The following is a 14,682-nucleotide window of genomic DNA, read 5'->3' on the forward strand; positions in this document are numbered from 1 at the left end:
GGAAACCAAAATTTTCGTTTTTGACCTTGAAGTTTGGAATTTAGCAGATTTGGTCCTTTAACTTTGGAACTTGACATTTTTAACTCAAAATTTTCCGTGATGTTACAGCGAATGGCATCAGTCTTATCCAACTTTGACTCGCAGGTCATAGTCAAAATCGCCAAGAACACCCACAGTCAACATATCTTAGATCTGCAATCAAACCTTCGTTTCTTAACCAAATAACACGATTTAGGTATTAATGGATTCAGAGTCCAAGCGCCTACAAACCATAACCCTTTGTTCGTCCAATTATTCATGTTTATGGGGTGCGATTTAGGCATATATGTTACAGGTTCTTTAGGATAGCAATTAAACTATCAATCGTTAATGGTTTTCAGCAAGAATCATCACGTTTGGTTCGTTTTTACAATATGTATACAGATCTAAGATTATCCAAATGAATCCGGACCTAAATGAACGATTCCTAATTATATACGTACCTTAAACGAGCCGAAGTACCTACACGGTTAAGCCTTGATGTTGTTTTGGTTCTTCACGACAATCTAGCACCAACGGGTTCGGGTTTCCACCTTCGAATCTTGGCTCGGGTTATAGGATGGTGTTTGTGTGTGTTTTTAATGGTGTAGGCTATAGAGATAGATAAAAATGGAAAGGATTAGGGTTTAAGGGGTATTTATACTCCCTTAAGCCCATAGACCTAAGGCCCATTCCATTTTCTTATTTTATCTTCTAAAGTCCAAGCCCACCTTCTATTAGTTTATTTATTTAAACCGACACACGACACTTTATCGAATAAACAAAATTCCATTTATTTATTATAATAAAAAATAGGATGTTACAATCAAAACCGACACTAAACACCTCTACGTAACATATTAATTTATTTAAAATGAAAAAAAATTACAGCAATATCATATCCAAATTAAATAGAATAAAATGCTCGTTTTTTATGGTGCAATTTGTTTATAAAAATATTAACGTATGAAAAGGCTATAGTCGTTTAAAAATCATGGGTGGAAAGTTAGTTTACAAGTTAAATTAAAAACATAATATGGTTAAAGATGAGGGACCAAACTTGTAAGTTGAATGAATTTTGTTTAAAAGACATGTTTACCCTTAATTGTTTGTGCTTTGGTGTAATTGTTGGTTGTAGATATTATTGTGGCGGAATTTGATGACTAATGAAATGCTTTTGTTGTTCATTAAAAAATTACATATCAAAACACCATGCAACTCGTTTAGTTGCGAAAATCAGTCTACTTGACCAAAACCCTATACATAACTTTGTACACCACAATAATACCATGCAAGTGTGACAATGATATAACTTTATCCTATGGCTTCCATAATTATTCTAATAATGGAATACTTAAAGATATGATTGTCACTTTAACGGTCATATAATACCATAAATATATTATAATTATGGAATCTTGATAAAAGGTGTTTCCATAACAAATCGAAAACGACATTCACCCACCGTGGGGCTTTGGGAGAAGAGCACAAATCAACACAAACATCAAACTCTTCTTTTTATAAAAAAAATAAAGTAAAGAAAACAAAAAGAAGATTTGTGGATCAAAAATTCCTTTTTTCAATTATCTTCAACATTAAATTAAACAAATAATTACATAATATCACAGAAAACCACAACAACCCACCCCACATTTTTCCTTAAATATTAAGTTAATAATGTGGCCTCACTATTTCAAGGTGAAGGGCAGTAAGGTAATTTGACTTAGTCGTAGAGAGGAACCGCTGACTCGGTCCTCACTCTGTTTAACAGAACGGTTCCAAGAATGTACTCTGGAAGTTCTTCGGGTCCTTGCCCTGCAATTTATTATAACTTATATAATTAGATATAACATACACAAGATTCCGTTATATATAAGGGTATTTTGGTCATTTTGAGCAAACCTCTATTAAAATGGCAAGATAACAACGATGCTCGTGACATATCCAAGAACAATACCAATGACACTCCTTGCAACGGATGAGGAGCCAATATCCACATCAATCTAGACAACAATTTAACAAAATGTCAAAAAAGTATATAAGCTTTTAATTAAAAGTCAACCACGGTCAACATGATTTTTCCCATTTCACTGTTTCAAGGAGTGCCCAGATGTGCGTTTTGACAACTCAAAAGTTCCAAATCGCGCATCCAAACGCCCCCTTAGAAAAATGACTATTTCCTATTTTAGTATTATTAACAACAGGGGTATTTTGAACATTTCACATTTGACTATTACCTCTAAGAAGTTGTCTTGTCTTAGATAGTTGCATGTTACAGCTTTCCCTAATAGGCAAGCTTTTGTTCCAACTGCCCGTTTTACCATCCAATATCCCTGTTACACAACTTATTAATCAATACTTCATAATACAAGACTACAAGCCCTAAACAAGATAAATAAAATGTGCAAACAAGAAAATAGAGGTGGCACCTTGGCAAGATGGGTCGGTCCAACAAGTTGGGTTTCAGGTCAAATAGGTTTCGGTTAAATTTATGCGTGTAAACAAACCGAACGTTTAGTGAACAATTTGTGAACTGTTCGACAATAAGTTTGTTTATGTTCATTTACTTAAATGAACGAACTACACATGTCTTGTTTGTTCATTTAAATCCATTTATGTTTGTTCGTTTACTTTTGTTTTTGTTTGTTAGTTTTCTCTTGTTTAACTTTGTTTACATTCGTTAATATATTCATCTAAACTTTTTTGTCCTATTACAACTTGGGATAGTTTTAGTAACTTTTTAGGCCCAATACATATTTACATATTTATTTACATTATTACTTTTAACTAGTTTTAGTTCAATCATGTTTTCCATCCATATGTGTGCTCATTTACGTTAGTGAACCATTCGTTTATACTGTTAACGAACAAACATGAACGAATACGAGCATGTTCATATCTTTAAAAACAAACACGAACAAGAAAGCCCCGTTCATTTAAAAGTGCATGTTCAATTGTTTGTTCGGGCTAAAACTATATGAACGAATGAGAACAAGCTCCGTTCGATTAGTTTACATGCCAAACGGGCCTAATTTTAGTAATTACTAATTCTTAAGTAAATGAGTCGAAACTGCTACCATTTGCAAATAACAATAAAATAATAATTTATACCTCAACAATACTCGGGATTAATTTGAATCTTGAATCACGAAAAGCGTTAGTTTCATCAATAAACCTTCCTAACAAGGTGTCCTTTACAATCGGCTTATCGGAAGCAAAGTAGAGAACCAGACTGTAGTTAGGTTTAGCAGGCACCTGAAATTTATTAGTATAAAATAAAACTGATAAAAGAATAAAAGAAAAAGAAAAACAATAAGAAAAAAAAAAGAAAAATAATATAAACAAATTGTGAATATTACACATTTTGTCCATTAATTGTAAGGGAAAAATGTAAAAAGGTAACTTTTTGAACACCAGTTCGTGAAAAGGACGAAAAATGTGACAAAATATGAACTCTAAGGGCGTTTTTTTCTGCATTTTGAAGTTAAAACATGAAGGTCACAAGTATCGTAATTTGGCTTCGTATTAAATAATTAGTTCACTATTGCAAAAATGTTTCTGTATAACTAACTATAATGACTTGTTTAGCAAGTTCTTGCTAAAGATTGAGAAATTACCTGCAGGTTCATGACCATGACAAATGGAAGTTTTTTCCCGGTTTCCGACTGTAAGTTAATGATATCGTGTAAATATCAATAGATAAGATAAATAATACAAGTATAGGAAAAGAAATATGCATGACGGATAATTTTTTGTATGATTTGAAACAGGTCGGATCGGACCGGTTAACAAGAACAGACAGTTATGAGAGTATAACAATATTAATCAAAATTTATTAAACAAATCACTTAGGAGGTCGTATGCATTAAAAATACAACTTGAGAAACCTTAGACTAGTTTGACCGCTCAAACCATTTGACCCGTTAGAGATAACACTTAACCTGAATTTACCCATTCATAACTAAACGGGCCAACATTTGTCATGTCTAATAATCATAACAAATATTTGCAGCACAAGCTAGATGCTTACAGAGATATTGTAACTACACATTTTAGTTATGCCTTAAAACATAACGAATGTGCATTAGTTCAAATGGGCCTGGCTAACAAGAAACACTTTATCCTGTTTTTTGTCAAAAGTACGAGTCTATTACAATTATATCAAAAATTTTCTAACATAAATCAATTTAAGAGGTCGTATGCGTTAAAACACAGTTTGGAAGACTTCTTAATCTTTGACCGCTCAACCTATTTGGCCATTTCGAGGTAAAACTTAATCCAAATCAACCGATTCATAAGTAAACAGGTCAAAACTGCCATGTCTATATCATAACAAATAGTTGCATTCATTCTAGAAATATTATCATGCATTAATACAAAACATTTGTGCATTAGATTTAATCATACGCAGAAAGATTAGATGAGAAAATTTTCGAATACCTGTAGAAGACATTTGGGATGCAATGCCACCTTACTTGCTGGATTGTTGGATTTGAACCAGTCAACTGCTATAAGTTTCAGAAACGGATCCCCTACGGCTACCTGAAAATATTCATTATGATGGTTGTAATTATTGCTAGCAAAACCGTATTGATCCTGATTCTTCAATATGCAAAACATCCTTGATAACATAAAATCACAAGTGATAATTCACCTTAGTACCATCTTTTACGTACGTCTTTCCTCTTATCATAAATCCCGCACCACTTGGAGACATCCAACAATTGGTATCGGTCTCACTCTTTGCTTCACACATAGAACCACAAAAGTGGCTAGAACCTGGGTCTAATCATATGAAAAAAAATATATATAAAAGTTAAGCTAGTAGCTATGATACTATAAGCGATAAGCAGGTTGTTGAGTCAGTCAAAAGACTCAAAACAGAGTTGGGTTGAATAAGTCTAGTCAAGTTGACCCGTAAACAGTTTTTTTTCCATACTTTTAAGTTTTTTATGATTACAAAAACGATATATAACAAGAAGAATCAAAATCTTTGAATAAATACGATTGAGGACGTTGCATGCACTTAAAACAGACTTTGGGTGACTTTCCATATGGTTTTATGTGGGTATGACATCAGCATTTTGTTACCAGAAACAGATGGGCAGTGTGTGATGCGTGAGGAGCACGCATCACGTAGAGGCGTTCGTTATTAAAAAAACTTGCAAAATATTTATAGATAATATTTTAACTTGTTAACTATTAAACACAAAAATATAAGATCTTCTCATCTCTGGTCAGATTTTGACGTCATTTACTAATTTTGTGAAAATAACGTTAAAAGTGGCGGAAGGTTAATCAGGCATCATGTGGTGGCGTTGATAGCCGAAAGACAAGGGAACATGCACCAATTGACCGATGTCCTGATGGTTGAGTGTTATGTGCCTTATGTCCAAGGCTTGATGCAAAACTACTATCGAGCCGGGGGTCTCACCGGAAGCAGCCTCTCTATTCCTAAAGGGTAGAGGTAAGGCTGTCCACATCTTACCCTCCTCAGACCCTACCATAGCTTTGCTATTGGTGGGATATACTGAGTACGATGATAATGATGATCTCTGGTCAGATTTGTTCAATCGATGGTCTAATTTGTTCAAATACTCGAACCATTGCCCAATCGATGGTTAGATTTATTCAATCAATTTGTTCAACCAGATTTGAAAACTCAGATCCATTGCAATCAATGGTCTAGTTTGTGCAAATATTGGCCGACTGCATAAAGCACCACATCAGATCGCATTACATGCATGTCATGGAACCGCATTGCAGTCATTGCAGCCATGCGATCTCGTCACTGCATCATGTGATGCACACATTTTAAAACCAAGGTTGACCCGTTTGAGATGAAATACAACCAAATTTACCCCTTTGACACATTGATAACATGCATAAAACCTTAAAGCAGACACCTGGGTTCGTTTGTTGATTCAAGCAGGTATCCGTCGATTTCATACTCTCATCCTAGTAAAGTTAAAAGAGTATAAAGAAATTTGCATTAATGTATGTACAAATAACACAAATTGATGAAGTTTTAGTAGTATAAAGGAAGCAAACAAAACCTTGCTGTCATGTTGAGTTTCGTCATAAATAATATCATCGTAATCCTCATCATCTTCTGATGATGAGGAAGATGGATAAGCAGAAATTGCATCATAAAACTGATCAGCAACTTCATCATCGTCCTCAAACTCGTTAATGGGTAGAGAAACTTCCTTATGCAAAACAGTGGATGTTGCAGATTTTGCGCTGCTGTATGCCTTTAAACCTAATATGACATGTTTAAAAGTATGTTGGGATGTACATATATGTGTGTGTGTGTGTAAGATCACATGCTTAAATATAGGCCTGTAAACGAACCGAACGTTCGGTGAACTGTTTGTAAACCGTTCAGCGGAAAGTTCGTTTATGTTCGTTTATTTAATAAACGACTGAACATGAACAAAAAGTTTTTGTTCGTTTAATTAAATGAATGAACATGAAAACATGTCTCATTCGTTCATTTATGTTCGTGAACGTTTGCATATGCTCGTTTATTCATGTTAGTTTATGTTTGTTCATATACGTTCGTTTATGTTTGTTCATATATGTTCAATTATGTTTGTTTATCTTTGTTCAACTATGCTCATTTATGTTCTTTATATTTGTGAACTGTTCGTTTAGAATTTAAATAAACGGACACAAACGAACACAAACATATTCATTTTTCAAACAAACGAACATGAACACCAAATATTTGTTCGATTAAGTGTAAGTGTTCGTGTTCGTTTAAAGTTCATTGAACGAACACGAACATATCCTTGTTCGTGTTCGTTCGGTTCATTTACATGCCTACTTAAAACATGAGAACCCATAATGCACTTGTTCTTACTACTTTGAACGTGATACACAAGTGCATTATGCGGTTCTTACGCTTCTCAACATATTATTGGTTTTGAAACAAACATGCATATGCACTTGTGTATCACCTTTAGCAAAGTTGCATGTGCACTCGTGATACACAAGTGCATCATGCGGTTCTCACGCTTCTCAACATCAAATTCTTGATTTTTATACTATTATATACAGTAATGATTTTACCCAATCCTCGCCATTTCTCTACATAGTATCCCTCTAAGAATAAATCAGTAAATGCTAACCTGATACTTGGCTCAACAAAGCATAAGGAACCGTTTTTTTCGAACTTTGAGGATTGATTAGCCTTCCACCGAGACCAGCCTCTAGACTGTACTTCTAACATTTGTGTCACGAGACACCTACCGCCATTTGTTGGAACAGGTGTGCTTATGTTCTTGATCTCCCAAGTGGAAGCTAATGCAAAAAAAAAAAAAAAAAAAAAAAACTGTTTTGAGAAACCATATGACCAGTTCATGTAAAATGGTAGATGTTAAAGCAAGCTTCTTACAGTTAATTCTTGTTCGCCTGTATCCAGATTTCGGAGGTCGCTTCTTATGTACTGCAGGAAACAGCAAGATTGCAGCATCAAAATTTATATGTTCGAAAGTCAGTAATATGATGTTACCAATGTAAGATTTGAAAAGTTTACCCCTTACTATATGTTCCATCTTGATCACAAAACCATTGCCTAGAGAATATGAAATCACGCTTACACTTCCACCTGCAAGAACAACACATTTGTGAATATAAGTCACTCAGAGTTTATTTTCTAATGCATACAACTTCCTACATTGTTTTATTCAAATCGGTTAATAAACTGACAAATCAAATATATAAAAAAAGCAAAACTACGCATAAATTTACCTAGTTAAGTATCTAGAAGAGTAAGTCCCATGAACAACATCTGACTTTACACTTAAAGAATCCACTAGCTCCAGGTCACTTGTCAAAGAATCCCATCTGCAAAACATTGATAGTCGCTATATAAAGATCTATATCTTGCCTAACACGAATAAAGGTGACAATTTCGACACATTTACGGGTGAACGGGTTGAAAGTTTCCCAATGTGTATTTTAACGCATAGAACATTCTAAATCGTTTTTTTTTCAAGTTGGCACCAACAGTGATAGAATTAGTAAAAACGTGTTAATTATCGTTATTAATTTTCTATCGTTAATTATTGTCAATTTTAACCTTTTACCCAACTCTTCTCAACTTACCCGGTTATCCACATTTAACGATAATATGCAAAAATATATTGTTAGCATCGGCGTACTCGTATCTTTGATGTCGATCAAGGCTCAGTATCATGTCAAAAACAGATTTTGCGGTGACATCCATGGCAGTAACAGCCTTCACAAGGACACCTTTACCACCCTAAGAACATTTATGAACGAAAGTCCGTAAGCTACATAACATATGTGAGTAAAATAGAGATAAGCACCTTACAACCAGAGACATCCTCAGAGATTCTAACACCTGAAATCCAACATATATGAACAAATAAGATTTCAAAACATTTATGTAGTTGAAATTTTATATGTTTCGTCTTTTAAGAGATTGCAGTGTACCAGCTAATGCGCGGACACATTTCCACTCATGTTCTTCAATGACATCAGCAGCATCAACTTCACAGAAGTCAACACCGCTCCTATGACTTACACTTGCACTTGAACTAAAGCTTGAGCTTGCATCAACGCTTATTGATCTACGTGACTTGCCGCCACCTACACGTGATAGCACAATGTTATTTTCGTATAAGCATTAATGTGCTAAGATATGATAGCATGTTGCATTGTATAGTATTGAAAATACTATTTTTGACAGTAAAAATGATATTATGATCATATCAATGTGGTATGTGAAAATAAAATAAATAACACCTTACTTTGTTTGGTACTTATCAGCCTCTTCAAACGATTAGCATATTGTGTTACCCTATGGCGACGACCATGTCTTCCGAGATTAATCCTTCCAAGAATAAATAGTTTAGTAACAGCATTAAGCAAATATGAAATAGTCGGCATATAAAGATGAAGGGTATGTTTGGATATGCATTTTGAAATTATCTCATTATCGCGACTTCAAGTCACAAAGATTAACTTACAGTCTACAAAAATCTTCTATTTTTAGCGCTAATTATTTGACTTTGATTATTCAATATCACATTATCCTTGTCAAACCCATAAATATGAAATATGCATGTTCAAGCAAGATCATGTAAGCATGTAACATACTCGTTTTCCATGCTCAGTTTGTTCCTGGTATTAGAACCTTGAGAAAGTTCATACTCGGCCTGTTAATGATAGTTAAAAGAGATTAGTAGAAAATAATATTTACAAAATATAAAGTAAAAAAAAACTAGAAAAATATATACCTGTTTCTTCGCTTGTTCAAATGCTTCCATCCATTTTCGAGTTTCACCGGCTGTAGCACAAGCGATCTTGCAATAATATAATATATCTTCAACATAATGGAAACAAGTTCTAACACAAATTATTGAGCATTGATTTTTAACATAAGTAACAATATAAGTACAAGCACATATACTTCTCTGGCATGAATTATGTACAAGAAAAAAATAACAAAAAGGAATCTTCAAACTTAGAGTGTAAACGAGCTGAGCCTGAACTCGGCTTGTTAGCTTACTCTAGCTCAAGCTCTGCTTGTGTTCGGCTCATTTTGTTTATTATTTAACTTACTTACACACATTGGCGGACCTATGTATTAAGAAAGGGGGGCGGCCGCCCACCTTAAATTTTCTTTTTTAGTATTATTTGTATGTGAAAATCCCAGTCGCCCTCCTTAATAATAGTGTTAAGTCCCGTTGTCGCCCCCCAAGAGAATAATTCCTGGGTCCGCCACTGCTTACACATATAATTATTTTTTGTACATAATACTATATATTATTTAGTTAGTTCTATCATAGATAATTAATATATTAGCTAAAAACTATATAAACCATAGCTTCGTTTAGGCTCGCAACCAAACTTGGGCCCAGGCTCGTTAATAAAGAAGCTTATTTTAGGCGCAAGCTAATTTACGCTCTGTTTAATTCAAGCTTTTAACAAGTCTATCTCAAGTAGCTCGTTGAACAAATTACTATAAGTTAGAAAATGTAACTTACATCTCCCTTTTTATCTTCATCCAATCTGTTGGAGAATTTCAGAACATAAAGATCCTGAAATTATGACAATTCAAGGAGTCAGGGAAAGTTTCTTGACCCGTTAACCACCCTCCCCGTTTTTCAACCGGTATATTAATAAACACGATTTAAGGTCCTTACACCGTCAATAACCTTCCGACTTCCTAGCTCCTCGAGCACAAGCGTGTGGCCAACAACACCCCTCCTTATTGGTTTCTGTAAATAATCATATGCAACACAATGTTAAACATGTGAACAACCTTGCCATTAAACATAACTCATAAAGTTTAATGTTTGTGAACTGTGACATGAACCTAAAACATCATATTCCTACAATCCTACCCATGTTAATTGAACCAAAAACACCTTATTTTTCATTAAAAAACTGAACACAAACTTGATTTGAAAAGGTTCAATACTAGTATTTGTCATACTGGTATTCAACATAATACTTTCAAGTAGGAGTGTATACGAGCCAAGCCATCCATGAGCTAACCGAAATCGGCTCGCTAAAAACTTGAATTGAGCTGAGCTTAAACGAGCCCAAGTTCAAGGTTTTATTAATGCTCATTTAATAAACGAGAGATCTTCACATACTGAGTTTGAGCCAGCTCGTGAGTCTAAACGAGCTTTTTACATCTTATTAAATATAAAATTTATTATAAATATATATGTAAATAATAATAAAATAGTATAAATAAAATAATTAAATAATAAATGAGCCGAGCCCGAGCCCAGCTTCTTAAATACAGCTCTAAATTCTCTTAAACTAAAACGAGCCAAGGTTGGCTCGACTCGTTGACACTAATACTTTCAAGGTAAAACGTGGTGTAAAAATAATTATATTTTACACTCATAATTACTCAATTGATGACTCATATGGGAAACACCAAAAAACAACTTGAATGGCTTTTCATGATCATCTTCAAACATTTAGTATGTGTATAGGAAACAGTATATTGATAAAAAAAATTTGCTAACACAAAATAACATTAAAGTAACCCAAATCAAAGAAATACTAAATATTGCACCAAGAATCCTATTATTCCAAACGAATACCAAGAATTAAATAATGAACAAAAGTGCAAACATGATGTAATAGAATGAATAAAAGATTAATTGTTACGTACAGTGCCTGCATGTTCATGAGGATTACGTTTATACATCATAACATATTTTCCCTTAATATGCAAAAATCTCTTATTACAATATTCTCGTTTGATGGAATTGATGCCCAGATGATAAACCCATCCCGAATTTTCGAACACCGGACGACCACCGATAACATTCTCCTCCGGTGCACTAATATCTCCCTCGCTCTTTAACATCTTCTTCTTGACGATCTATATGTTTCGTTTGTTGTTGAAACCACCGGACTGCATGGCACATGGGGGATTGGTATAATTAATGTTATGGAGGATTTGGGACCGTTGGAACATGAAGGTGGTTGTGGAAACTGGAATGAAAGAGCGGGGGAATCGGTGGCTTTGGGTTATGGGCCTTCATTGGGTGATGGAGCCGGGTTAAAGCATATGGATATATAGCAAGTAATTAGAACATCCGTAGTGGGCTCGCCACTAGCAAAATGGCCCAAAACATCAGGGAACACAGCCGTCAATAGAGGTGCATAAATCAGGTTTTTTAAATACCCAGGTTCAGGTATAGAACCGGATTCCAGTATGACCGGATACAGGTATGACCGGGTATTGGTAATAATTGGGTCGGGTATTGTCTCTAAAAACCATACCCTATGCATCGGGTTCGGGTCGGGTATAGAACCGGCTATTCTAAAATACGCTATTATCGGGTATTGAAAAAACCCTATTTACGGTTTTTTCCAGGTATTTTCCGGGTATATATTAGATTTTTTAAAAGTTTGCACTTTTTAGGGGTATTTTTAAGGTATTTTTCGGGTATATATCGGGGAATTGAAAAATCCGGTTTTGGATATTGGAAAAACCCGGTTCCGGGTATGGAACCGGTTCGGGTTTTCGGGTATTACCGAGTACAAATCGGGTCTGGTTCGGGTTCGGGTTGTAGTGCCAAAATACATACCCTATCCGTACCCTATGGGTAGGGTCGGGTATTAAAAAAACCGGTTTCGAGTTTTTATTTCGGGTCCGATTTCGGGTTCGGGTTTTTTATGCACCTCTAGCCCGTAGGGGCATTTTGGGCGTCAAACGTTTTGTACAAAATTGTTAGTGCACGGTTTTGCGTCTAGAGTCTTTGTAATTATCATTAATGTTTATTTGATTATTTTAATGTAATATTTAATGTTTATTTATCTAATTCGTTATGTTTAGTCTAGTTCGCTAGGAATGTTAGCGAACTAAGACTAGTTCGTTAAGGTTAAGTCTAGTTCGCTAGGGATGTTAGCGAACTAGGACTTTATAATGTATTCCCTCCTGATTCGTTAGGTGATGTTAACGAATCAGGGGGTGGTTCGTTAATTTAATTTACTTGACGAAGGGGATGCTGGTTCGCTAGGGGATGTTAGCGAACCAGATCGTTTTCTATAAATAGTGAATCACTGTTCACTTGTAAAATGTTGAAGTTTTGAGAGAATTAATATTATTTAGAAAGTTTTAAAGTATTCTCTCTCTCTCTCAAGCTTCACATTAATCTTATTGATAATATATACTATATATTACATAACAATCGAGCTAAGGTATTAAAGAGTTAGATCCGTATAATTAATTTTAACATATAGATCTAGATCAGATCTAAGGTATTGATTAGAACGAGTGATAACACAAAGGATCAAACAAGTGGCATCAGAGCTTTCGGGGCTCAATTCGCTTGGTTTGATTGTTATTGTTATAGTTTTGTGTTTATTTTCTGTTTGGTTTGATTTTGAATCAATTTGAGTTGTTTTGGATTGAATCTGGATGGATTAGAGTGAATTTGGTTTAGTTAAGGTATTATTGATGTTCAATTTAGTGGAATTGGATTGTGAATTGGATCTGTGATGTGTATTGGGTTTTCGGTTTAAGTCCGTAAACAGGGGATTGATTTTGATTGAAATTGGTTCGTGTATGGTGATAATCGGTTACGAGATGAGTCAAGTTGAAATCGCGTTGTGATTACGAAGAGTTTGGTATATTATTTGTTAAGATTGGTTAAGAATTGAGTGAGTATTACGGATCTGGAATTGATAAGTTTCTGGGTTTGATCTTCATATTTCTGGAAAATTGTTCTTGAATGTTTGAAGATTTGAAGATGAATGCAATTCGCTATAAAGTTTCAGGCGATTCGCTATGTCTTTAATTTGATTCGCTATCAATTCTTGCCATTCGCTAATCAGTTCGCTAACTGATTCGTGTGGGTTAATTAATTCGTGTTATCTAGTTCGTTAACTAGATAACTGATTCGTTTGACACGTGTTTGTCTTGGAATTTGTGCTCTAACAACTTTTTTCCACGTGGCAGAAAGGAATCAAGTTTGCTACAAACGGTTGTAACAACCTGATTCGTTGTAGTTTAATTCGCTATAGTGTTGATTCGTTATCAACTGTAGCTGATTCGTTATCTTAATTCGCTAAGCACTCCTTAGCAATTCGTTAAGTTGACTTGGTCAATTCGTGTGATCAATTCGTTAAGTTGACTTGGTCAATTCGTTTGGTCAATTCGTTAAGTTGACTTGTGATTCGTTAAACCTTCCTCACATTCGTTATCTGTTTCGCCATTTGTGTGATTCGTTAACTTTATTTGTGATTCGTTAAGTTGACTCGCTAGGTTGACTTTTGATTCGCTAACACAATCACCTGATTCGTTAAGACTCAATTCGCTACACTGTTCACAGTTCGCTATTACTGTTCACTGATTCGTTAAGATATTTTATTATTTGATTAGTTTTCAAAGATGGCTGGTATGTATGCATTGGCGTCTCAAAATATGTTGATGCAACAGATGTTGCAACTTGATACCGAGATAGGTTCACATTCTAAATGTCCAAGATTGATGAAGTTCAGTGACTTTGCCAAATGGGAACCTCGGTTTCGTGCACATTTGGGATCTGTTCATCCTGACTGTTCATATTGTCTTGATGAGGTTTATGTTGCACCAATGATTGGTGATGATACTATTGGATATACTCCTAAAGCTGTCTCTCAATACTCACAAGAAGAGAAGAAAGCTTTAGAAATCGAGATAAAAGCATATTCTACATTGACTATGGCTTTACCAGAGAATATTTTTCATCAAGTTGGAAGTATCAAGAGATGTGCATCTTTGTTTCAACATCTACGTATGAGAAGCATGGGAAACACAGCTGAGAGTAAAAAGGTGATGCTCAAGTTTCAATTTCGAAACTTCAATCTATTGAAAGGAGAAACAGTTGAAGAGATGACTACAAGATTTAGTCACTTAATTTTTGAAATGGATAAAATGAAAATGGAAATTTCTGAAAGAGATAAAATTGACACTATCAAGAGTGTGCTTCCTAGTTCATATTCAACATTTCTCATGGTTTTGAAAGAGAATGATTATTTTCTGAATGAAGATTTGACAGCACTTGAATTTCTACAAAAGATCGAAGCTAGAGAATATGATCTTAAGTGTCAAAAATCTTCCAAAGAAAATCAAGATCCAGCTTTCTATGGTGGAAGTATGCCTCTCAGTTCAACAAT

At 34.6% G+C, this 14,682-nt stretch overlaps 1 pseudogene across 1 annotated transcript; it reads right to left on the bottom strand.

Moving 5' to 3' along the window:
• Positions 1-1,741: 1,741 nt before the first annotated feature.
• On the bottom strand, positions 1,742-11,383 carry LOC143553149 (protein ENHANCED DISEASE RESISTANCE 2-like; annotated as a pseudogene). Its single transcript, XR_013138783.1, has 24 exons — positions 11,186-11,383; positions 10,197-10,271; positions 10,038-10,091; positions 9,288-9,353; positions 9,148-9,206; positions 8,792-8,881; positions 8,482-8,597; positions 8,355-8,389; positions 8,187-8,287; positions 7,774-7,869; positions 7,566-7,630; positions 7,418-7,489; positions 7,152-7,323; positions 6,033-6,280; positions 5,925-5,970; positions 5,056-5,064; positions 4,673-4,803; positions 4,459-4,560; positions 3,636-3,683; positions 3,130-3,273; positions 2,256-2,351; positions 2,110-2,198; positions 1,921-2,021; positions 1,742-1,833 (listed from the first exon to the last, which is right to left on the bottom strand). The product of XR_013138783.1 is annotated as a protein ENHANCED DISEASE RESISTANCE 2-like (transcript).
• Between the last annotated feature and the right edge of the window lie 3,299 nt (positions 11,384-14,682).

Source organism: Bidens hawaiensis, unplaced genomic scaffold (genome assembly GCF_021521415.1).
Source record: "Bidens hawaiensis isolate Kalapana, Puna unplaced genomic scaffold, B.hawaiensis_p1.1 tig00017154_1, whole genome shotgun sequence".
NCBI classification, from domain to species: domain Eukaryota; kingdom Viridiplantae; phylum Streptophyta; class Magnoliopsida; order Asterales; family Asteraceae; genus Bidens; species Bidens hawaiensis.